Below are 24,592 nucleotides of genomic sequence, written 5' to 3' on the forward strand. Positions count from 1 at the left end.
TGGACAGCAAACAGTGGTGCTGCACTGCCAGGCAGTACCTGGGTTTGCTGTCGGTGTGCTCTGGAGCAGTGCAGGTTTTCTGTGCAAATGCAGTGGCTTGCAGAGCTTTCTTCTTGCAAACGGTGCATCCATTGGCTGCTCTTGGCAAACCTTGTCTAGCAGATGAGAAGACTGGAGGAGCTCTCTGGTCTTTGCCATTGAGCTGTTCAAATCTGTTCTTGGCACTGAATCAGGTTCTATTGGATTATCCTGCAGTCTGCAGTGATACTCTGTGTTTTGTGGCTGACCTTATGGTATGGGGCTGCTGAGCAGCCAAAGTATCAGTATCATCAGGATCTTGGTAATCTAGCTTGTTAATGAGCTCAGTCTTCCTCCTGCTAAATGAGCAATTATGGCAAAACTACGTGTTTGAGCATCAGGTGAGATGCTTTGAACAAGAGCTGTGGATCTTGCTTTGGGTTCCCAGGCTCCAATCCTGGCTGCTGCCAGCAATGTATTCCACATTTGGGATTAGTGTTAGGAACCTGGTGCTTCCTGATCCACTGTAGCTGCTAGCTACTCAGAAAAATGTGGAAAGGAAAATGAAGAACTTTTCCATCCATCCATCTGGTGCTCACTCCTCACCACCAGGATGTGGGCTGCTGCAGGTTCCATCACTGTCCTGTGATGGCTGGTGGCAGCAGCAAAGTCCTCGTGCCCCATCCTCTGTCCCCAGCCGAGTTTTCCTCCCATCTCTTGGGAGCGGCCAAGCCTCTGTTTTGGCAACAGTGCCTCTGGGGAGTGACGTGCCCGGGTGTTTGAGCAGGTGAGCTGTGACTCAGTGTACCCAGCTGCCACATGCGCTGTGCCAGGGCCACCGGGGCTGCAGGGAGGGGGGGCTGCTCCTGGGCTGGGGGCTGCAGCAGGGTCCTGAGCTCAGTGTAGGGACACTGTATGCACACGCTGTTTCTGGGGAGCTTGGGTTAATCTCGAGTGCACACAGTGCCTCATCCCTGGCGCAGGGTGAGGGAGGTGAGTCACCAGTTGAGTCACGCGGTTCCCATGCCAGGCGGGGGACCAGACAGGGGACATTGCCTGCACTCAGATGTGTCCGAGCTGCTCAGTCCAGACCTTTGTGCTTCTCTTGTGTTAATCTTGTGCGCTCCTGGTGCTGCCACCTGTGCTGGCTGGCAGTGCAGTCCCTGTCCCCTTTCTTTCCCCTGTGGCTGTTTTCTCAGCAATGATTTCATGAGCAATAAATCATAACCCAGCGTCGTGGCTCAGCCCTGCCTGCATGGTGGCTGTTCTCACTGTGTCATTGAGACTTTCTCTGACATCATCTGCTGATGCTGTCACAAAGTGATGGTCTCAGTGCAGTGTGTGACCACTGTCCACCTGCTCGGGAGTTCTCTTCTACTGAGCTGACCAGAAATGTTCCAAACTTGGGGTAAAAATCTCAAATACTAGGGATGTGGATCAGCTTGGTGTTAACCCCAGCGAACTTCAACCTGATGATGCTCACTTGAAGCAAATGTGCAGCAGACATCCGCTGATGAGATGTGATTACAGAGTTTTGGAGACTCAATGGCAAAGTTTTTGGGGAGCTGCCCTGTGCTGCTGGCCCTTGCAGCAGGTGAATGCCTCACTCACGGTTGTTTCCTCACTTTACTGAGTCCACAAATGAGTTTAACACAATGCACTTCTCCTGTAGGGGTGTTCAGGCTGCAGGGTCACCCTGCGGTCCCTGCTGTGTGCCTGGGGGTGAGGCCATGACATCACCTCCACCGCTGCCCATTGGCTGCCCAATGGTGATGTCACAGCTTTCTTCACTGCCCATCCCTTGGTTTTCTTCCTTGTGGGATGTGGTGTTGCCATGGAAATGTGACCCACCCGCACTGTGCTCTTGCATTGGGTGATGAGTGTGCTGGAATGGGAACACTTGGAAACAAGTTTGCTTTTTCAGATAAAATAAAGCCTTGCGTGCGGATGCTCGGTGCAGGGTGGGATGCTTGCCTGATGCTGAAACTCAGATCTGATGCTTTGGGTCAGATTGCTGCCTTTGGGAAGCTGTTGTCTTTTGCTAAACAAGCTGAGTGCAGCTTATTCCCTGCCTAAAGGCTTCAAAATCTTTCACCAGCCCTGAAAATAACGCATACTGAGGAGCTGGAGAAAGTTAAAGATGGAGTACAGGTTTCAGGGGCGTAGCAGTTGGAAATGTGCAGTTTGTGAAGTGAGATAAAGCGCTCAGTCTCTCCAAAGCATCCAGGGAGCGCATCCTGCAGTCACCCAGCAACAGCCACACTGCAAACCCCTTCCAAGGGCAGAGCAAAGCCCTTTGCCCCCGAGTTCAACTTTGCCCTTGCCTTGGCAGGATTAGCATCTCATGAAGATGGACAGCCTGACTGCAAAGAGTTAATTCCCACCCCGCCCCCTTTCTCCTCCCCTCTGTTTTTTGCCTCTTTTCTTTCCAATTGGCCTGGTTTGCTGCTGAGAAATTGGGAAAACAAACAGAAAATAGATCTCGGCCTTGTGGGTGCTGCTTGTTGGAGGATGACGCAGGTGACCCAGCACTGCTGTGGCCAAGGGAGGGATGTGCAGTTGGGGCTTTATCTCCTCCCTGCTGTGCTGTGTCTCCAGGCTCTGCAGTCCCTGTTTACTTTTTGGTTACAGAGCATCCTTCAGGAAGTTGGTTTTAGGGAGCCCAATGTGTAGGTGGAAAGATAGAATGCACCCAGCTGTGCCAGGCAGGGCTGTGATCCTGCGGGACATCCCTGGCACTGACCCCTTAACCAAGGGAGCGATGTTTTTCCCTAATGTAATGTAAGATACTTATCCTTTATCCAGTCTTATTCCTTCAGCTCCACCACAAAAAGCAATGCTAAAGCCCTGCTCAGCTGAGGCTTCTCACCTGTGTTGCAGCAGTTCTGCCCCAGTTGCCCATTGCACTGCTGCTGTGGTGGTCAGCACTGAGGATGCTTCTGACACCTTTGCAAAGCAGCTGAGCACCGCTTTGTTCTGGAGAGAAAGATGTTTCCTAACCCTGGGTAAAAGTAACACATGGTCAAATGTTAAAATAGAGTTTTAAGAGGCTGAAATAAGTGAAAGATTGCTTTGGTCTTCTAGAACCTTGCCTGTGCTGTGAGGCACCACCTGTTCTCCAATAGATGGAACGTGCACCTTTGCTGCTGGTGGGGTATGACCCTTTGCAGGAAGTTAGAGGGCACAGCTTTGCTTGTTCTGAGCCCTGGCTCCCGGCAGTCCCCTCTTCTGACACCCAGGCAAATGCATTTTTCACCTATTATATAACAGCTGAGTGAGACTGGCATAATTAGTGAGGAGCTGGAGCAAGCCTGCAGCAGTATCCTGGGAGGAGGGAGATGCCCTAAACAGCCCTCGTTCCCTCTGCCAACCACAGGCTGGTGCTGCCTGCCATGGCTCAGGGACACAGTGCTTGCGGTGCTGGCATGGTCACAGCCCCTGTTCAGGGCTTGGGGATGGGTGGAAGCAGCTGTGTGTTCTCCAGGAGGGCTGCAGGCAGTACCAGCACTGCCCAGACTGTGTGTCTCGGGTGATGCTGTGAAGTCGGGGCCAGATGGACTTAGGTGCCTTGCTCCTATTCAAGTCAGTGGGATCTGGACTTGGGGAGCTGAGGCTGTGCCAGACCATGCACTGAAAGGCTCCTGACCCCTTTAAGGCTGAGCTGAGGAGGATTGTTTGCCTAGGAGCAGGCTGCCAGCAGCTGTTTGGGATGCGGTGCTGGTGCTCTCCCTGCGGGTCCTGCTGGGAGCCCATGGTGCACAGGGATCTCTTGGCTGTGTCCTCCTGGGCTATGAGCTCCCTGGCATTCAAGCAGGGCATACAAAAAGACTTCTTTTGCTCCCTGTTTATGCCACTGGGAAAGCAAGGCTTGTGCATACCCACACTCTCCCCAGTGGTTGTGCACCACGACGCAGTGCCCTTGGTGAGCTCTCTCCAATGCTCCGTGGCTTTTTTGCAAGGGGTACAGAAGATGCTCAGGGATGTGAGGAGATGAATGAGCACTTCTGTAGTGTGCACTTCCATCCTCCCTGCTGCATTGTGGGGGTGATGGAAGGTACTGGGAGGGACTGCTCCATGGAAAGGGGTAGAGTTGCTGTTCCATGGCGTGGTTCAAAGCATGCAGCTTTTCAGCATCGCTGTTGGGAGCCAGTGCGGCTACTGCAATGGCACAAGTGTGTCCAGGGAAACCAGAAGTTGTGGAAACAGAGGCAGCATGGAGATGTCTCTACAGCACTGCTCTCAGAGGAGGGGTCCTGGGAGTGTGGAGCTTCTGTTGTGGTCCTCAGCATTAGAAACTTTGGGGAGTATTGCTGAGGATTTGGCGTGGAAGGGAGGATGTGTGGTGGAATGAGATCTGCTTGGTGTCAGGGCTGAAAGCACACACAGAGCTGCACGTGAATCTGAATTGCTGGGTGCAGAACTCCACTCAGAGCAGGAGTTGCTATGATGTAAATCAGCTCTGCCCTGCCTTTGGCTTTCGATAGCCGTTTAATTTTTTTCTAATAAACTCAGTGCTGTCCTTTGAGGGCTGGGGAAGGCGATGGAGGAGTGCGAAGCTCCTGGTTTCCAGCCTGCTATTACTAAGCAACCGTGTCCTGAAATTCACAGCCCAATGGAGAGAACTTTGTTTACCAGGAAGAAAACACTTGAAAAGGGGAATCTTTGGCGGAAGCATGATGGGATTAGTGCTGGGGTTTCTTTAGGCAGTTTTGTTGTTTTTCAGGGCCTGACCTTAGTGCTCCAATTCGCTTTTGCCAAGCGACTCTTTCCCTGCCTAATTTAGATGGTGGCATTGTGTTGGGGTGGGAAGGGGGAGGTGGAGGGAGCTGGGCTTGGCAGCACAAATAGGAGCCTGAGATTATCTGGTTTAGAGCAGAGGGAGTCGATCATTAGATGCCGTGCTTCTGAAAATCCTGCTGTAATTAATTTTCTCCTGAATTCATTAGAGGAATCTGGGCTGGCAAAGCATGGGGGAAGTTTTTCAGAGTGATATATGGGTTGCTGGCAGGGCAGGGATGGAGCGGCCTGGCTGTGTGGGGCAGGGCTGTCAGCTGCAGTGCTGGGAGCTCCTGTGGGCACCTTCTCTGGATGGGTTTTTCTCCTTGGGATGGCTTTGAGTGCTGATTTAGGGCATTGATGCTGAGTTTTTTGCACAACCTGGGGGAGTGATCAGTGATACTGTGGTCTCCAACAGCTTTGTTACCCTATGAGAGGGGGGGAGGAAGGCGTAGCATGGGGAGCTGTGCCTCAGGTTGCTGTGTTCCATTACCACCTTGCTTGGTTTCTTGCATCCCATCACCGTCTGGCATCAGGCAGTAGAGATTCCTGTGCTGGTGAGTGTGTGATAAGAAAATGGCTCTGGCATCTTCCTACCGACATCTGAAAGTAGGATTTGGGGGATCTACCTTTGAAAAGTGCCTTCTATCTCTGAATAAGCAATGCACATAGACCTCAGAGGAGGCAGTTATGGGAAATGGAAGAAATCAAAATAACCCACTTGGGAACTCCTGCCCCAAAGGCATTCAGCAAGCACCGGCTGTTCCATTTCAGAATATTCTTGGATTTGGCATCAGGGATGCTGGACCCAATGTTTTGTGGGAGGAGTGAGTTGCGGCCCTTGAAACAGCACTGCTATTTTGTCCGTGAGCTCTCTGCTTATCACCTGATAAAGGATTTGCTCTTTTAAATAAAAGCTCTGCTTAAATTTATCAGAGGTTTAGGTATATCCTTTCTGCAAGATTACCAGTAAAAGCTATGCCTCGAGGTTGGATCCAGCCTCTAACAAGCTGTGGCGCATCGCTTGGCTCTAGCACTATCTCCAGGTATCCAAATGCAACCAACGCTATGGGGACTGGAGCTTGTTTCTGCAGCTCACTCTGGGAGCTGGCAGCACCCTGTGGCTGTGAGTAAAGGGCTCCTTGCTTCCCTCCTGCCTCCTAAATCCAGGGGATGCTGCAAGGTTGCATTTAGCAGGGACTCGAGTTGCATCTCCTAGGGCTGGACCTGCTGTGTCCTGTCCCATCCCATCCTGTGCTGCCCCAGGTGCCCCGCAGGGAGCAGGACCTGCTTCCATCCATCCCTGCCGCTTCGTCTTCAGGGCCACAACACGTGGGTAATAAAACCCTGAGGTCCCTCTCCCCCGCTCTGAATGGAAGCTTTGTCTGTGCACAGAAATGACTTGAAACCGATCCGGGGGAAGGCGATTGTTATCGGAAGGCTCCTGAACTGTTTGGATCCTGACTTTGTTAGAGATCTTGTAATTTAAACTTCAACCTGCTTATTAGAAATTTGAGATAATAGTTTAATAATAAAAAGCAGATTTTTTTTTTCCTGAGTTCCTGTGTTCCTGTCCTCCTCTTTCTCTCAGCTGCCATGGATATTTAATCGTGTGATATGCCCCCTCCTGCTTTGCTTTTATTTTTTATTTTTTTTAAATAGTGAAATGAAATGGTGAAATGTTTCTTTTTGAGGGCTGCCAAAGGCAGATCATGTCAGCCTGTCCCTGTGGTCCCTGTGCATGCATTTTGGAGCATGCCACCGCAAGCTGAAAGGAGCTGGAAGCAGTGCCAGCATCTGAATTATCCTCAGCTCCTGGGGGTCCCCTGCCCCGTGTGGGTTCCCCCCGCTTGCTCAGTGCCTGTACTGCACCCTGGGGATGTTGGGATGGGATAAGGGAACTCATTCCATGAGCTGTCACCAGACAAATCCACTCCCCCCTGGCCCCACAGATCCCATAGGGAATGTTTGGATGCAGGTGTGCGTGTGAGTGGACACTGCCTTGATGGGGCTGGGGTGGATGGAGAGGCTGGCATATCCTGCATGGCCCTGCTGGGGTTGGTGCATACTCGTAGGTGGGTGAGCACAGGGCAGTTATGCTCTGTCCTGCTCCCCCTTGTCTCTCCCCAGCACACAAATCCCATAGCACAGCTGGGAGCAGAGTGCTGGACTGGCTCCTGGGGTGCAGGAATGCGGGAGCACTGCGGGTGCCCTGCGTGGGTGTGGGACTTGCCATGGCCTCTCGTGTTCCTTGCTTCTGTGGCCGCCTCTCATGGGAATAAATGCTAATTGCTGTGGTTTGGGGTGGCCCTGGGGCAGTCTTGGGCTGCTGCTGTCTGAGATGCGTTTTGTCTCCGCTCACTGCTGTGTGTCTCAGGATGCAGGGATGCTCTGAGTGGGGTGCAGCAAGGTAATGGTATCCCAGGAGCTGCAGTGTGATGCTCTCTGGTTCTGCACATTGCAGAGAAAATGCCATTATGGATGGGCAGAGTGTGACAATCCCACCTGGGGTGTGAGGTGGGCAGTGGAATGTGGTCCTCTGGTTGTGCCCCTGCATTGGTGATGGGCAGCAGCAGGGAGAAACAAGTTTTATTTGTTGGGGTTGTTGGTGCTTGTGAGCTATTTCCTGCTGGGCACAAGTTATGTTGGCTCATATTGGCTCCTACTCCGGATGCCACTTACATGACATCATTTGGATCTTGAAGAGCAGAGGTGAGACACTTTTGAATGACTATCTAGTGCAAATAGCCTATGGTAAACAGACTCAGTGAAGTATTGACACTGAGACTGTTTCTATTTCTAATTTCCTGCTCTCAGTGAGTTTGCCTAGTAGCCAAAACTGGAAGGTGGGGGGGGGAACCCAAACCCTTCAATTCTAGCCTCAAACCGAGACTGCAGATTTCAAGTCAGGGCATAGAGCTACTGCCATCCAGGTAATTGTATTAGCTGTTAATGACATAACTTCCACCCAACTCAATGAAGAGTAAGACTGAGGCTGGCAGTGATGTGAGGGCTGGATGGAGAGACATGGCTGTGAGCAGTTGGTGGTTACAGGGCTAGCAGAGCTGTGAGGTCCCTATCTCCTGGGTCTTTGTCTTGGCCTGGGACTAATTTTTTGGTAAGGAGTCTCTTGTTTGCCTTTTGCATTAGCTAGGGGGTCTTTCTTGTGAAGCACTGCCCTGATGTGCTCACCCTTGTGTTGTCAAATCAACAGTCTATATCCTGAGTGATGCTAATGCTCAGGTGACGGAAATCATTCTCAAAACCCCAGTAAAATGAGTGCCCATTGATGTGCTTTGTGATTGCCTCTTCCCTGCACAGCAGCCACTTTGGATGACTTTCACTTTCATTGAACACAGTGTCCCTTTTGGTGGTAGAACTGGGGACACAGCAGGGCCTGGGGACCGGTCACAGCTCTGCACTGTGGATTCTCAGGGTGGGAAAGAGTCCCAGTGGCTGTGATGGCAGAATGTTCTCCATCCTTTAGGACTGTGTTGTACCCGAATGGGGACAGCTGCCATTTCCTCACTGAAGATCCATTTCCCTGCCCAAGCCTTGTGCTCCCACCAGCTTCCCCTTGCTCCTGGGGGCTGTAGGCACTCAGTGCTCTGAGTGCTAGCAAACTTTAACCAGCAGAGCCCGTTTTTTATTAACCTGCATTTCCGCTTGGTTCCAACATTACCTCTGCAGAAAAGAATCTGACCCTTTGCTCTTAGCATCACCTTCACTTGTTTTTTTTCCCCCTTGTTTCTTTGCTGTTTGGTGGTTTAGGTGAAACCATCCAAAGCCCCTCTCTGTGTCCCTGTGTGGTGACACTGCTCCCTCCTCCCTTTGTGCAAGGCTCTTGAAAGAGCTTTTGGGCTGGCACAGCAGTGGAGTTAAGCCTGTCAGAGGTCCCTCTTAATTAAATTTGAAAACTGCACGGATAAGAGGGCTTTCTGAGCAGGTCAGGTGCTGAGCCATAGGCCTGAACAACTGCCACAGACTAGCACTACCACCCACAGCCCTGATCCCCATGACATGTGTACAGATTACAGAGAAATCCCTCAGCAATGAGGTTGCTTTAACTCCTTCACGCTCTGGGGCTGCCCAAAGTGGCTCTGAGGTATCCCCAGCTCCATTGAGTTTGGGACATGCTACTATTGTTGCTAGATATTGCAGCAGACATTACTGGGGTATGTGCAGCCTGTCCAGGCAATGCACAATCTAAATATTTTCTTTGGATGAGGCATGCAATGAAAGAAGGAACATCTCAAGGATGCTCCGCTTGGCCAGCGATGAAGAGAAGGGAGGCTTTGGGTCATTGCTTTGCTGAAGAGCGAACTGGAGAAGGGGTGGATACAGAGGGAGTTTCAAAAGGGTCTCTGCAAGGTAGCACTGATCTGTCGTCCTCTGGAAAATGCTGTGCTTACCTCACCTGAGCTCACGGTGGGATGCGTGATCCAGCTCCATTGAGCCTGCCCAGCCTCCTAACAGAACTGTGCTGCCTGGGAAATAGGGAATGGAAAAGAAGTCCTGAGTGGTGCTTTTTCCCCACCCTGCTCAAAGCAGAAGCCAGCTCCTGGAAGCTGAAATGTGTGCTGCATTGCAGCTCTGGGCATGTCACCTGCATTTGCATCTTATTTGCTGCCTGCTATATCCCTGGTGGAGCTGGCTGCATGGTTGTTAGAGTCCTTGGGTTGTGTTATATTAAAAAAAAAAAAGTAAAACCTTTCTTCTATCTCTACTTGGATGGGAAAAAAACACAAAACCAATAATCCTACCCTCCAATCACCCAGTCCCCGTTCTTCGGGTACCTGTGATCTGCCTAGGAGGTTTTATAGGGGCATTTTGCAAACTGGTGCTCGGTGGTGGTGAAGCTGCAGGGCTTGTGTTGCCCCAGATGCGTGCTGGTTTGCAAAGCTCACCCTTCCTTGGTGGGTGATAGCTGCAGGAAGCCCAGCAGGGCTGTGCATAGAGGTAGGTGCATGGCTTTGCAGAAATGCCTTTGCTTTTATCGCATCTTACCCAGTGCTTTGGTGTGATGGGAGCAGGCATTTAAAGCAGAGGTGGTTCAGAAGGAATATTAAAAAGCAATAATGCTGCTTGTTGAAGTATATTGAAGCCTCCTTCCAGCCTGGGATTTTGCTGGAGTCAGGGTTTCTTGTCTCCTATTAAATCACACACTTCCAAAGAGCCCTTGAGCCTGGCGCAATGGGCACACTGCAGAGCTCAGCCAAAATCAACAATTATCTCCAGTTTCAGGAAATTTGAAGCTGTGGTTAATGGTGTCTTCTTGAGGACTGACAGATGCCACAGGTGCTCAGCGTGCAGCCAGCACTAACCCTGTGCTGCGGTGACATCCATCATCTCAATGGGTCATGGTGGGGTGAATGGCTTGAGGTGGGGCTCTCCTGGTTTTGGGATGCAGGAGTGCTGCCCCACAGAGGAATGGGGTGGACATAGAGGATGGCTGTGACCTGAAGAGCTCTGTCTCTGAGTGTGGTTCGCTGCTGTTATTTCCCCAGGTGGTGGATGCTGAGCAGAAACCACTCAACTGCTTCCCACAAAGAAACAGAGCGAGGAGTTTTTTATAGGTTGTTACTATGTCTTGGCTATTAATGGCCATTAAGTAAGAGCTGAGGGAATAGCTCGCTTGTGGAGCAGTTTGCTTTCATGTTTGCTGAAGCTGTTTTGATCAAATGCATTGAAAACTGATGGCTCCAGCTGCCCTCCTGCTTCCATCCTCCCTCGTTCCACTTGTGTTGCATTCGAGCCCTGCTGGGGTTTGGTTCCTGAGGAGCAAAGGGAGTTGTTCTAGCTCAGAGCCAGGCAGAAACCAGCAGCTCTCCGGCTTCTGTGGAGGGCTCCTGGGAACTGTGAGCCCCAAACAGTGCTCTGTAACTGGAAAATCCCATTCTTTCCTATTCTGGGGGAATGCTGAGGAATGGGGACAACGAGCTGCCAGGAGCTCCTACCCAAATGCCCGCGGTGAGGAGGAAGGATATGTTTTATCAAAGTGAGTCCCTGCTGTTTGAGTTCCTGGTTAGGAGCTTGATAGCATCTAAAAACCAACACAGGGAAGTAAACAATGACTCTGGTTTTATTTTAGTCCTCTTTTCCTTTCTCCAACTTTTTTTTTTAACCTTTTAATTACTTTGAGTGACCAAAACCTTGAATCCCAGTGGGTGCAATGAGATGTTTGCTGGGGAGTTGCTGCCACTGGACCCTTCCAGGGGAAATACTTTTCTAAGGCAGCTGAAACTAGTCCTCTGCAATTACTCACTTACACTACAATTACTAATAATAGTAAGTACTTATGAACAGATGTGATTCAGGAATAATAATGACCTGAGAACCTTAGATCATGCAGATCAATGATTCATCTGCTGGTTATGGCTTCTTTGCACGTTGAGCTGTGTAGGTAGAACCAATGCTATTTTTATGGTGTTGCCTGGTGGCAGTGGGGTCATGGTCATTGACCAAACCTGACGTGTTCCCGAAAGGGAGAGGGACCGGGCTGCTTCTGAGAGATTATAGCAGGAAAGAAACTCGACTCGAGAGCAAACACTACTTAGTGCTGTCTGTGAAACTGATGAGAAAAGTCATATTTCTGTTGAGCCGTGCAGAGAAAACAAACACCATCCCCAGCAGCTGCCTTCAAAGGAGGAAGCTTCCTGCCCCTTGGTTGTGCCAGCTGCTGGGTGGTGTCATCTGCTCACCTTCGTGTTGCATCCTCTGCGTCTGACCAGGCAGTCAAGCTGGCTGCTGCTGTTCCACAGAGCCTTCAGTGCTGCTTGTCAGCCCCTCTGCAGTTCTACTCCTGTGCTTCCCATTTCCCTCTTTTGCTCTCCCTCAATTGCAATTCAAGGCAAACACGCGTGATCTTCCCAGGAGAACGTTTTGGCATAGGTATAACTTGTTAAATACGGCAATTAAAATATTTTTCATATTAACTTGGAAATAATATTTCTTCCGAAATGATACCTGTGGATTTTTGTTAATTAAGTTTCCAGTTTCAACAAAACGACTTCAGAAAATCCTGCTGTTATGAGCCTGGCCCTGCTGGTTCTCAGGAGTTGGGACTCCATGATCCTCAGGGGTCCCTTCCAGCTTGGGATGCTCTGTGATTCTGCTCTGTTTGATGCTGGTGGCTGGAGCATCTCCTAGGCTTGCCTGAGCTCCTCGAAGCTCTCTTGCTCATTACCCCAGCTTCATCCTTTCCTTATGGAAGGGGCTGTTGGCTGAGCTGGGGGTCTGTATGGGTAGTGTTGGAGGAAGCTGCTTTTCATCCCAACAAAACCCCAAACTGACCCTGTTCTGCTCTTCTGACACTCACCTGTCCCCTCACCTCACCCCCCCCCCCTCCCCCCCAACCAATGCTGTGTGCTGTGCTGCTGACTGCGGTTCAGAGCAAGGACAGAGTTATGTACACATCACTGTGGCAACGTTTAGGTAAAAGCCTCTTGAGAAGCACTGCATATTATGGGCTGTTGCCTTCCTGTGTGTGTGTGTGTGTGCGTGTGCATGTGGGTTCTTTCCTGACATTAGCCTGAGGTGCAGGGAACACCTGAGCTGCTTTAATTGGCTTTCCTGCCTCAAGCTTTGGAAATCTCTACCCTGTGTAGAGTTTTTTTTTAATTTTTTTTTTTAAACTTGCATCTGCTCCAAACCCTGCTGCAGATCTGTGGCCCCAAAGTCCCACAGACACAGAGTACCACGTGCGTGAGTTAATTCAGGGTCGCGCACGTGAGCAGTTCTGCTAAGGCTCAAAGTGTGATGAAAAGTTCACAAAAGTATCACTTTGACCTAAACTGGATGGTTTTAAATCTTCAAGGATCCTGGTTTTATTCTGAAGTGGGAGGGAGAAAGATTTACCAAGCCAGCATTTTCCAGGCAGCTGCCTTTGGATGGGGCAGGAGATGGTGATGGCTCTGCCCAGGGTATGGTGACCACCAATTCTAGTAGGGCTCTGCAGCGACTGCATCATGTGTATTAAATGTTGGGTGTAGTAAAGTGGAGTTTGTGGAGTGCTCAGTTGGGCCAGGGAGTGTTTCAACGACCTGCTGTTACTTGAGAATTCTCAAATAACCTCTTTAGGAAACTTTAATCTGAGCACAACCATGGGATCATTCAAGGGTATCCTTGTGGCTGCTTTCTGAAGCTAATCTAAATTTTGTATCATTCTCAGGCTTCTGTCTTAAAAAAATGTGATGCTGTGCTACACGTTAGCAGTGCTGGCAGGGGGTAGTGCTGGAATGCAGACTCCCAGTTTTCACTTTGCTACTGGTGGTTTTGGGAACCTTGGCCTGGTGGCTTTGTCTCTTTGTAGCTGCATTTCCCCCTTGTTCAGCATAGGGACAGAGCCTCGCTCCTGCCAGAACAGGGTGCAAAGCATGCTTGATTTTATTTCTGTGCTTTGGAAATGAGAAAATCCATTTGTGTTTTCGTTATCTTGGGCAGTTTGAATAAAGGCTTTCTCCAAAGAAGTACTTTTTGGAATCCTAATGTGTTGTAAAGAGGAGACAACATGTCTCATCCTGTCTCAGACGTGGCACTTCTCAGTGCAACCACTGCATGAAGGAGAGCGTTCCTGGAGCCATGGGCACATGGAGAGCTGCGAAGATGCTAAAGAGGGAAGAACAGAATGGCCCAATCCATGCTTATTTGTCTTGTAACTCATTGCATTATCCCTGCCTCCCTCAGGGCAGCTTGCAATAAAATCCACATTTGGTTTTCCTCCTTCCAAAGGATCTAGCAGGGTATGACTTCAGTGAGTTCTCCCACCACTGACACTTCGTATGGAGCATCTCTATCCACAAGCAGTGCTTTTGTGGGTGGTAACATCAGATGAGCTGATGGCATTTATTCGCTCTGGTGGAACCCTTTTTAGGCAAGATGTTTTCACAAACCATATTTCATTATAAAATGCTGCTGTCAATCACCTCCAGGCAAGTGACTCTCAAAAACCCAACCCTAGATTGAAGGAAATGATAAGTAGCTCTGCTTGTCCCGAAAGCTTTTTTTCCCCCCTCTCCTTGTTTAATATTTTGCTGGGTAAATAATTACTGGCCTCACGTACTGCAAAGTGGGTGTGGAGGGTCAGCAAGCGGCTCGAAAATGGTTTCAGTTCTGTTTGATAGTCAAGGCAGAGGTTTTCACAGGCAAACAGGACTGACTGCACTGCATTCCTCCAGCCTGGTTGAGGGGTGGGTGCAGCAAAAATGTGCCCAAGCAGCTGCATGGTGCTGCTGGACCTGCTGGAATGGCTCTAGCTGGGAGTGGTGCTGGTTTGCAGGGAGAAATGCTGAAAAAAAGCTGGATTTTTTTTTTTTTTGCATAGCGGAGACCAGAAGTGAACTGCAGGTTGGGAACGCTCCACCTTGGCAGTGTTGGAGCAGCTGGAGATTAAGAAGCCTTTAATTGGGTACAAGCATCAGGACTTAAATGCTAATTTACATGCCTGACACATGGATGGCAAATATTTTAAGTATTGAGTCAGTACAGGAGCAGTGCCCAGCTGGGGTGAGTGGCAGGAGGTGAGGTGATGTACCATCCCACAAAAGTGTTTGATACATGAGCAGTCCAGTGCCGGGAAGCAGAGACCCAGGGCTGGGAACATCCACCAGCAAAGATTGCACTGGAAAATCACTGCCCCGTTATGCAGTGCCATCCCTCCACGATCAGAGCTGGCAGCATCTGTTCATCTCCAGCTCCTTTCACCACCTCAACTGGTGAACCCTGCTGTCACTTTTCTCACCTGCTTGTTTTCAGTGTTTTTTTTTTTTTTTCCTGACAGTTTCTTTTTATAATTGTGATTGCTGTGGTGTGTTTTTTTTTTTTTCCTTCTCCCCTTCTCTGTTGCTACCTGTTGGAGCCCTCAGGCCATGAGCTCGGAAATGCATTTGCTGGGGTTTGCCCTGGCCTGCCGCATACATCATCCCACAGAGGATAGTGTGCATCTGTTTGGCATTTATTAATTGCAGCAGTTTGACAGAGTTCCTTCTCCTCCTTGCCTTTTCTATTCTAAAGTTCTCTGCTTAAAATAGAGCAGCAACCGGAGGGGGGGGAATTATCTCCTTGCATCTTTATGTAGGTTTTAGTGGATGCGTGTCCTAAATGTGCTGTTTGTGAATTTCTGAAGGATGCAGGCAGTGATTGCCCCATTGCAAAGCGAGGAGTGGGGTCTATCCAAGGATGGCTTTTGCCTTTGGGTATCAGCTGAAAAGGAAGCAAGCTTGGAAGTGACCAAAGCTTGCTGCTGCTCAAAGGCTCCCCGTGCACATTATCATCCCACTTTACCACTGGGCAAAAATCAGCTTTTGCCACTCTCTGCTCCATGTGATGCTCTGGGAGCTCCCAGCTCATCCCCTTTGGCTTCCCAGCACTGCAGCCACAGGTGCAAAGAGTGCAGCCCCCAGAGTCCCCCTGCTCAGGGACTACTTTCCCCTGAGCAGTCCTGGCTCCCAGCTCTCTGTTCCAGTGTTGCACAACGTGGCTCTCACCGTTTAAATGGAGGCTTCCCACCTTTCCTCTTTGCTGGATCTATTTATCAGCCAGCTAAAGGCAGCAGGAACTTGTTTCAAGGAGGATGTTTTTTTCCATCTGCACATAATAATGTCTTTAGCTGCGTGTAATTAACTCAGAAGTGATAGGCTTGTAATTACCCAGCTGAAGCCTGTGAAATGGATTGCGTTAGTCTTTATCTCGGAAGCTTTATTAACCAAGATGTTCTGGGCCATTTTGGGATGTGCCAAAATGTCTGAAGCAGCTGGGGCCACGCAGAGCCTGGGATACTGGCGAGGCTGCTATGGTGACACGTAGCTGGAGATGGGTCCAGGCCTTGGGGTGCTGCTGCTCTCCCTCCCTGAGGTTCCGAGACAAGAGAAATCTGCCTGCTTGGACTTTGGATTGGAGCTGTTTCCTCTTGGTTGTCTGCATTGGGCATCTCTTGGAGAGGTGGGAAGGAGGTGGCACGTGGTTGAGTTGTGGCTGCTCTGTGCTATAGGAAAGGGCTCTTAAATAACTATGAGGCATGAACTGGCTGTGTAGCTGTGAAAATACTTAAGGCTGACACAAATTTAGTGTGTGTACGCTGTACATGCTGTAAGAATGCTATTAAAAGATGTGTTTTTTTTCAGTGCGTGGTTCTCTCAGTGGTGGAATGAACTTGGCGTCCCTCCTTCGTGGTGCATCACTTTGTCTCCATTATCTCTGTGATGGGGAAAGATAAAAAGAATTGGTCCGATGGAGATGACTCAGAGCTTAAAAACAAAAGTTGGAGCCCTCTTCAGAAGTTCTGAGATAAAATCAAATGCATTGTGCCCCTGTGGTTTAGACACTGAATTGACATCAGAAGTTGGTGTTATTGGAAGAAAATCTGCTCTTGTTTTGCCCTGCAGCCTGTGCCTTGGCAGCACCACGAGTAAATACCCCTGCAGTGGGGTAATTTTGCATTTTGGCTCCTTGGGATTAGCTGGAAAAGCAAACAAACAAACAAAAAAACCCATTTGAACAAGGAGGAAAAATCAAGCTGATTATTTTGGTAATTAATATTTTTTTTCATGTCATTTGAGGGATTATTGGAACAGCTGTTCACTGATTAGGGAACTAGTGTAGATTTGGAAAAATGAGTTTGTTCACTGTTATGGGTGCTTTGTAGGAACATGGGAAAGTCATTTCCTCTCTCTGTGGTCCCCATGTGTAACTTTTGTATATTCTGGTGGGGGGGAAAAAAAGTTACATTCAAAGCCAAAACTGCTCATATTACTACTGAATGTACAGCAGGAGTAGCAATAACTACAGTAACAAGGTTCTGGTTAAATTGGTGTTTTGAATAATGATACGTAAGAAGCTTCAAGCATCTATTAACTAATTTGTACGGCGCGCCTGCACAGGAGGTGTGAGGACAGGCAGCAATGTTCTCATCTGGAATAGGGAAAGTGGATGCAAGCATCTTGAGCTATAAGAAAGCGTGCAATGAGCTTGAATAGGTCCAAGCTAGAGATGGGCATAAGTTTGATGTGGACTTCTAGTGGAGTGATTGTCCCTTGGAATGGGCCCCTTGCTCCTTTCTGTCTCTTGATGTCTCCCAGTCCTGCCTGTGCCATCTTCCTGAAAGGGAAAACGCAGTTTGGAATTGCATGGGAAATAAAGCCATTTGGGACAAAGTTCTAGCAGGACTCTGATACGTTCACTCCTATTGCCTGAATGGGCTGGGTAAAATTCTTCTCTTCTGCACCCTTTAATTTTAGCCCGTCCGATTCTTTATTTTCGGTCCCGGAATCGTGAGAACTCCCAGTCCCTTGGCACATCCCTCTGAATCACTGACGTTCAGTGGCCATCTCCACCCATGCCTGTCCCCTGCCTGCTCCCTCGCCGGGTGTCAGTTCTCGAGCCTACGTGCTGAGAAGAAAAGTTAAAAAGGTAAAAGTCTGTAATCTGATTCCACGGTGACCTGTCTAATCCTGTTCCCTGGTACAGTGAGAGCTGAAATACTTGTACTGCAAAACAATGGCTTTGGAAGGAAGGAAGATGAGAATCTGCAGGGATTTTTTTTTTTCCTCTGTCTTCTGTCTCTTTCTGACAGAAGTGTGTCTGCGTGAAAGCAGGGGAGGCAAGGGATGATTGCCTTGAGGTGAAATGCATGGATGGCAGTATGGGTTCCCCTTTAGAGGAAAGTAGGGATATGGCTTCAGGCTGCCCTGAGGAAACCCGTGCATGGAAGCAGCTGCACTGAGTTGTCCTGGGGGTGCAGAGTTCAAAAGTGAAGAGCAAAACGCTGCAGCACTCCACTGAAATGCCTGCCTGCAACAGGGTATTTTGGAAAAGCAGCCCTTCCAGATGAGAAACAAGCTTGTTTTAATCAGCTCTGCCCTGCTGTGAGAGCACAGCGCAGAGCTGTGTGAGGTCTGGATTACAGATGTTGTGTTTTGAGCTTGCTGTTGTGTCAGAGAGGTGCTCTCATAAGCCCTTTTCTCCTCTTTCCTGGAGATTTTCCTCATCTCAGAGCTCTGTGCTCTCCCTTACCCCCACCTCCAGCTTGTCGGTGCACTGAACCAAACTGTGCCTTGAGAACAATTTCCAGCTGGGAACCTGAATGCTCGGTTCCTCAGACTTCGTTTTTCTTAGCTCTTTGGCTGGGTTGCAATACATCCTTCCTTATTTTTTTAGGCATAATACCCTTCAATCCATCCGGTGTTGCCAGAGCTGTTGATGCAAGGGCTGCGGTGTGAGAGAAGGGAAAACAGGGAGAGGTGTGAAATTAGCCTGGGATCAATGAGAATGAGGTGCTCAGAGGGTGTCCTCTGCAATGAGGTGGGTTGGAGGGCTGCTTTGGGGCGAAAAACTGAGATTGGAGCGGGGTTGTCTGCTGCAGAGCTGCATCCAGGAGAAAACGTTTCTCATGGAATTCTTGCAACCGGGGCTCTGTAATGGAAAATTTGCCACACCTTAAATGCTATCGTATTACTCATGAGCGCAATACAGGTAATTAACTGAGTTAAAAAACAGATTTATTGCATGTCAATTATCACCTAACAAGTTGGCATATCTGAGGGATCCATCAGAGGCCGGATGTGCTTGTTTCCCACCTAAGGTAAGGGAGGTCACCTCCTCGCCACCAGCGCAGATTTAATGGATCTTGCCATGTTTAAATACAATCTTACTCATTCTGATGTACAAGAATGTGTTTAACACTGATGTACTGCAACGTTACAATGCGAAGCCCTCCAGTGCATTGAGCTGCAAAACATCCAGTGGTTTCATCACTCATTTTATCCCTGTGGAACCTCCTCACATCTCGTGATCCCTTCTGACATCAGAAATGTTCTCAGGCTTCACCTCTCCACTCTGATCCTGAACAGCACCTTGTAAATGCTGTGCTGAATTTGAGCTCCTCTTACCGACCTTCAGAGAAGGCTGTGGGAACTGATGGATTTGCTGATTCAGCTCCTTTAAGAGGAAACGTAGAGGCACCATATGTGTTCAAGGCAGACAGGCAACTCAGTTGCAACACCTGGGCTTAAGCTTGCAAATCTCCTGCAGCTTTGTGTTGCAGTTCAAATCTTACTCTTCGTTGTAGTCTCTGCACTTAAAATCTTATTCCAAGCTGCATATTTCTTTTTTCTTATTTTGGAGGCTGTTGCGTAGCTGAGGTGCCTGCATGCGCTGAAATACCACATCCAAATTGATTAAAGAACTCCTGAACACGTGCACTGGTAGCAAAAATTAAGAACTTAAAGTCTTCAAGAGCACACCTACTGCTTTCTTGGTGCGTGCTAGGAAACGTCTAAAGTTTAGGTAGATATGAGCATGCAAAAAAGTACCAGGGGGCATGTGTTTGGTTTTATCCAACCAGATGTGCTAAACCCACATCATGTGTTCTCTATAATGAAGTTGGGAATGGAAGAAGGCAAGATTGCTAGGATTTCAAGATGCCAAAAGTGGATCAGTCTATGTCCTGAGTCTCCCTCCTCCCTTTTTCTTCCTGCACTTTGGCTGCTGCAACCTCACCTGTTTGACCAGGAAGCCTGTCTGCCTGCTGGATAATCCGCTTGCACTGAGCTGATGAGGAGATGTGCCAACAGGGGTGGCACAGGTCAGTGCTTGAGCCAGCCCGGCTCTGCTCTTGTGTCTCTTAAGCTGCTTTTCTATTTCACAACATCATGCTCAGCTTCTCTGACACCAGTCCCAGGCTGAAGTGTTGGCTGGGAAGGGCAGTTCCTTTGCTTTCAAGCAGATAACTGCTTTTCAGCCTGGGGAGTGTTTTTCAGTTGGGGCTATGGTGGATCATTCCCACGGGGAGGGTGGATCCCACACCTTCATTTCCTGCACAGAGCCCTCACAGCACCATCCCTGCAGCTGGGGGAGGTTTCCTGATGTCTGCAGAGCAGGGAGGGCTGATACCCTCAGGCCATGTGGGTTCTTCTATTTTGGGATTCCAGAGCACCTCTGTCAAGGTGCCCAGAACTTAACCTGGATACTGAATGCAAGGAAGTGCTCGTTCTGGATGTATTTGGTGTATTTCTAAAAATAAAAGGACGCTTTGGTTGTACCCATTTTTATTTTTTTCTTGCTTGAGAACACCTCTTAGCTGCTGCAGGTGCTGCACTGCATTGATGCTCGTTTATGTTGCGCTATCCTTGAAGAGCTCTGACCTCTGCACTGCTGTATGAGCGCAGAGAGCTGTTCCATGGAAAGCTTGGATCAGAAGTCGCTTGTTTTCTCAGGGTGCAGTAACCAGTGCTTTTTGCAGAGCTTTTTGCTCTGTGCCTGCCACAGTTGAGGTGTTTGGTATTGAATAGAGGTCAGCTGCGCTAACTGGAAACCTGGAGCTTTCTCATCTCTTGAGCAGTCCTTGGCTGCTTTTGCAGTAGGTTACAGAGAGGGAATTGCTTATTTTGTGAAAGACTTCAGAGGGAACGCTGTGTCTCATGATATAAAGTTCAGGTAAATTGGTACTCAATTAAATTCCAATTCTTGGGCCACCAGATTCCTCTGATCAATGCACTTCCATCTGAGATACCTCCTCCTCTGCTTTCCAGGTGGTGATCTGCTGCATGGCTGCTTTGCACTGCTCCTCTTTTGTTTCTTTTTTTTTTTTTTTTTTCCCCTGGTCAAATAATAAATCATGTTTTGCATTCTTCAAACACGGGCAGGAGAGCCCAACAAGACTGATGACAGAGGAGGATCAGTAACATTTCCCTCCACACAAAATATTTTTTGTTCTGTGCAAAGCACTGAAGCTATTTCCTAGCAGGGCTGTGTAGGACTTCCCACCACAGCCTGCCCTGGAAATGTGAGGTTGCAGGTGGGAGGGAATTCACACCAGACTTTGCGTGCTGGAGTTGCTGCTGGTGCATGGCTTACGCTGCCGTAAATGCAGGAGTTCTCCTCAAACCATCTCCTTGTCACCATGCCAAAACACCTCTGCCTAGCCCAGAGGTTTGGGCAGTTCTATAGTAGACCTACATGCAAGTGATATTAGGAGGGAGATGGCAAGGGGGGGTTTAGGATGCCTGGGGGGTGGGAGAGATGAGGGGGTACGTTGTGTTGTGCAGGATTTTGGAGGATGCTGGTCTGGAAGGGTGAGCAGTCATTTAAAGCAATACAGCAAAAAAAGAGTGAGGGGCAGGAAAATACTCTTGGAATTTCTTTTTCAAGTTTGTCAGTCTCCTGCAGGTAATGGAGTGTTTTGTCTGCACTCAATCTGTGCTCCCTGCATGCGAGGTGTCCTGTCCCACAGGTAGCACTCCTGCAGAAATACCAGCTGCATTTCATTCCCCTCCTGCTTCAGCGTGCTTCCCAGATGCTGCTCCTCTTCCTCGGGCAGCCTCTGATGCTGAAGGAAGGAAGGGAAGGATAAGTGCAGGTGAAGCCCACATTGTCCCTGTGCCGGGATGTGGGACCCCAGGCTGTTCCCATCCCGGTCCCTTCCCGCTCCCTCTTCTCCCCCACAGCCCTGCCTTGCCCTTTTGTGGAGATTTATAGAGCTGAGTGGGCTGAGAACAAATGAGCAGACATTAAGGCGATGTGTTCTGCATACTAATGACAAGATACTTCTTCTGCACCTCGGGGCAATACTGGGTCAGGCCAGTTTAGCTGTAAACTTTATTTATGTGCTTATTACATTGCAGCTGCGTTCTGCCGGCCTGGGCTGAGGGTTTGGAGATGTGTCCGGCTGTAAATTTTGTTTGTTTATTTGAAACAAGGTGCCCCTTCACCCAATCCTTTCTCTCTTTCCTTTTTGGAGAAAAAGAAATCCTGCCTTTGCCATTGCAGATTTGAGAGTGAAGTGGGAAGGAGATGTGAGAATGTGGGGGTGGGGAGGATTCATTTTCGTGGGGAGCAGTAAGGTTTATTTAAACCTCACTGGTGTGCAGAGCACTTTGCCCTGCTCAGTGGGTGCTGAGCTCCCCGTGCTCCTGATGGCAGATCCCAAATCTCTCCTTGTAGGAGGGGAAGGCTGTTTGGATGACAGCTTTGAGAGCTGGGCAGGGATGGCCAAGTCACTTTGCTTCCACTTCCATCCATTCATCACCCAGGGGTTGGATGCCCTTTTTCGTCTCCTTTACACCAGTTTTGCTGGTCGGAGGCAGTGCTGGTACTGGGGAGCTGGGTTTGGTTCGACTGTGCTGCGAGAGGACTTGCTCTGTGCTGCTGAGATCTGTGGGGAGATCAGCAGTGATTTATGCCCACAGCAAAGACTCTCTACACCACCCTATTTTTATGGTATCCCCTCCTGCCTCCAGCCTGCTTCCTCCTCGTGTTACATCTTGTCTTGGTGGTTTATAGGCGCTCCGGGGGCAGGCATTGCCGTTTTCTCTTGTCTGGGCTCCTGGCTGCTCCTTGCCTCACTCCATCACTCACAACAGGAAAACCCATGGAGGGCACGATAACGTTGGAGCAGGAGCTTTGCCTGCTGCTCTCGTGCAGGGCTGAATTAATTCCTGTGCATTTTTATAAAGCCTCTGTCAAGATCCCCAGCCTGGCTGAGTGTTGCTGTGATGCAAATGAAGATGCCCTCTCTGGGCTGGTGCTGGGACTTTACGTGGTGAGCCCTTGTGGTCACCCAGAGCAGAGGGATGTCAGTGCTGGGAGCCAACTGTGCCAAGGTCAGCTTGTAGCAGTGGTGGGATGGAAGAGGCCTTATGGAACCTGTCACTTTGCTGGGAAATCCACCTCCAGCCCTTCCTGCTGGTGCCCAACTCCAGGATGTACCTGTGTGCTGTATTATCTATTGTCAGCTAAGCCTGGCTGGGCAAAGATTCAGCCCTACAAGCAAGCAGAGACTCTCTGTACCTCGGTGTTGACAGAGATTTCAACAACTCTGTTGGATCACAAGGATCCAGCCCCGCTCATCCTTGTGATGTCAGAGCTTAGCTTGTGACGGGGTGCAATAGGGTACCAACAACTGCACAGTGCTGGGGCGATGCAGAGGGATGGAGGCTGCGGTGAGGCCCTGGCTCACAGCCTGCTCTCTCAGCCGGAGGTAACAGGCCGGCCACAAATGCTGAAGAGGAGATCGACGGGGGGTGGAGAAGGGATGAAAGAAAACAACCTTCAAAAGAACATGCCCTGCTTTTTTTTTTTTTTTTTTTTTTTTTTTTTTTAACTGAGAGGAAAGGTACTGGAGTGGTGAGGATTTCTAATGAGCCTTCCTCTGGGAAAGCCTGTCTTTTTACATTGAGTTCAGCAATGTGTAAGCGAGCAAGAGGGATTTGTTTGTGTGTATATGTGTTGCTACATATTGCTTCCTCTTCTTTGCCATTCATGCTCGCTGCAGCTTGTGGGCATGTTTTCAGCCCTCTGTGTTGGTCTCTGGCCATTGTGTCCCCACTTTGCTCCCAGTCTGCCCCTTCTCATTGCATCTCTATTGCAAAATTCAGCTGAAGCTGAGGTTCTAAATGTGGAAGTAGGAAGGAATCCTTGCACTAAGAGCTCTTTGCATGAGTCATTTTCAGCAGTTACCTGTTTTGGAGAGCATTGCTGTGTGTTTTATGCTGCGACTGTGCCCTGGGAGGGAGAGGAATGAGTAAGGAGGCATCTCCTCACCACTGTGGTGTCCTGGGGTGAAGACTGGTAGCGTGACTATTGACTTAACTCAACAGCGAATCCCTCAGCACTTGGAGAGTGACTTACTGCATCGTTACGCTAAATTACCTGACAAACCATTGGCTCAAGCAGCCCATTGTCCTGCCATCAGTTGTGCTGACACAAACGTCTCAAGTCTGTCATCTTCTCCCTCATAGTGGCTCAGACAAAAATATCATCCCCTGTGTAATAGGCGTGACTGCGTGCTGGATTCCATGGAGTGGAGGAACATCACCCTGCACTTTCAGCTAGACATGGACTTCTGCTGGGAGACCTCAGCTCTGACACCTTTTTGAAATGGGCTGTCTGGTGATTTCATGCCTTTCTTGACTGTGTCTCTAAAAATGAGTTGGTTGGATGTCCAGGGTGGCTACTTTGCACAGCTGCCTTTAAGTGCAAAGAGCTCCGTTCCTCACGCGGCCTGTCATTTATGTGTTGTCTCCATTCATTCAAACAGAAGTTGGGTAGAATTCTATTTTTGCACCCCTTGTTTGCTCTCAGAACAATGAATGTTCTGAGAATGCCTCTGGATAGGTTACTTCTCCATGAGTTCTCAGAGCTCAGGGTGCTTTGAGAGGCCTCTGGAGGGTTGTTTTATATGCTAGGTGTGGGCATGAGCCCTGAGCGTGCACTGGAAATGACACAGAGCTCAAGTCAGGGAGTTACCTGATCTTATGGTAGGAAGAGGAGTCTCACCAGTACAGCAGCTGTGAGCAGAATTAGAGCATCAAGGGGCTGTGGTGCTGCTGGGTAAAGACAGCTAATGAGATTATAATGGGAAAATGGTAGTGGGGATGTGAATTGATCTGGACCTGGCATTGGGGAGGGAAAGCTTTGATGATGTGGTAAAAATGCCTTCTAAGATAATAGTGGACACTAAATCCAGAAGGGGAGGCTCATGAGAATGTAGGCAAAGTTTGGGGGGAAGTCCAGCTGGAATTGGGGGAAGGGACCAAACCAGCTCTGGAGTGCATAGTATGTCCTGTGCTCATGCAAGGGCTGGTATTCTCAGATCCCAGTGACTCTGGGATGCACTCTGAGTTCCTGTGGATAATCCTCTAGAAGAACCCTGGCCAGGGGGTTGCAAACCTCTAACCAGGGCTGGCAATTTGCTTCTCTGCTTGAGGGTTTTGCTCAGACTCTTCCATCAGTTCATGTCTTGAGCACAAAGCTGTGTTTTCAGGTGGAAATCCTACCCCAGCAGCAGCGTGCTGCTTCTCATGCT

General features: G+C 49.3%; 1 long non-coding RNA gene across 1 annotated transcript in view; it reads left to right on the top strand.

The window, feature by feature from the left end:
- The first annotated feature begins 755 nt into the window (after window positions 1-755).
- The window catches only part of LOC104913798 (uncharacterized), a 101,641-nt gene continuing 77,804 nt past the window's right edge, over window positions 756-24,592 (top strand). Inside the window, exon 1 of the long non-coding RNA XR_014887430.1 lies at window positions 756-805. This is a non-coding gene — a long non-coding RNA (uncharacterized LOC104913798). The remainder of the gene's footprint in view (window positions 806-24,592) is intronic.

This window comes from Meleagris gallopavo, chromosome 20, assembly GCF_905368555.1.
Source record: "Meleagris gallopavo chromosome 20, MGAL_WU_HG_1.1, whole genome shotgun sequence".
Taxonomy (NCBI): domain Eukaryota; kingdom Metazoa; phylum Chordata; class Aves; order Galliformes; family Phasianidae; genus Meleagris; species Meleagris gallopavo.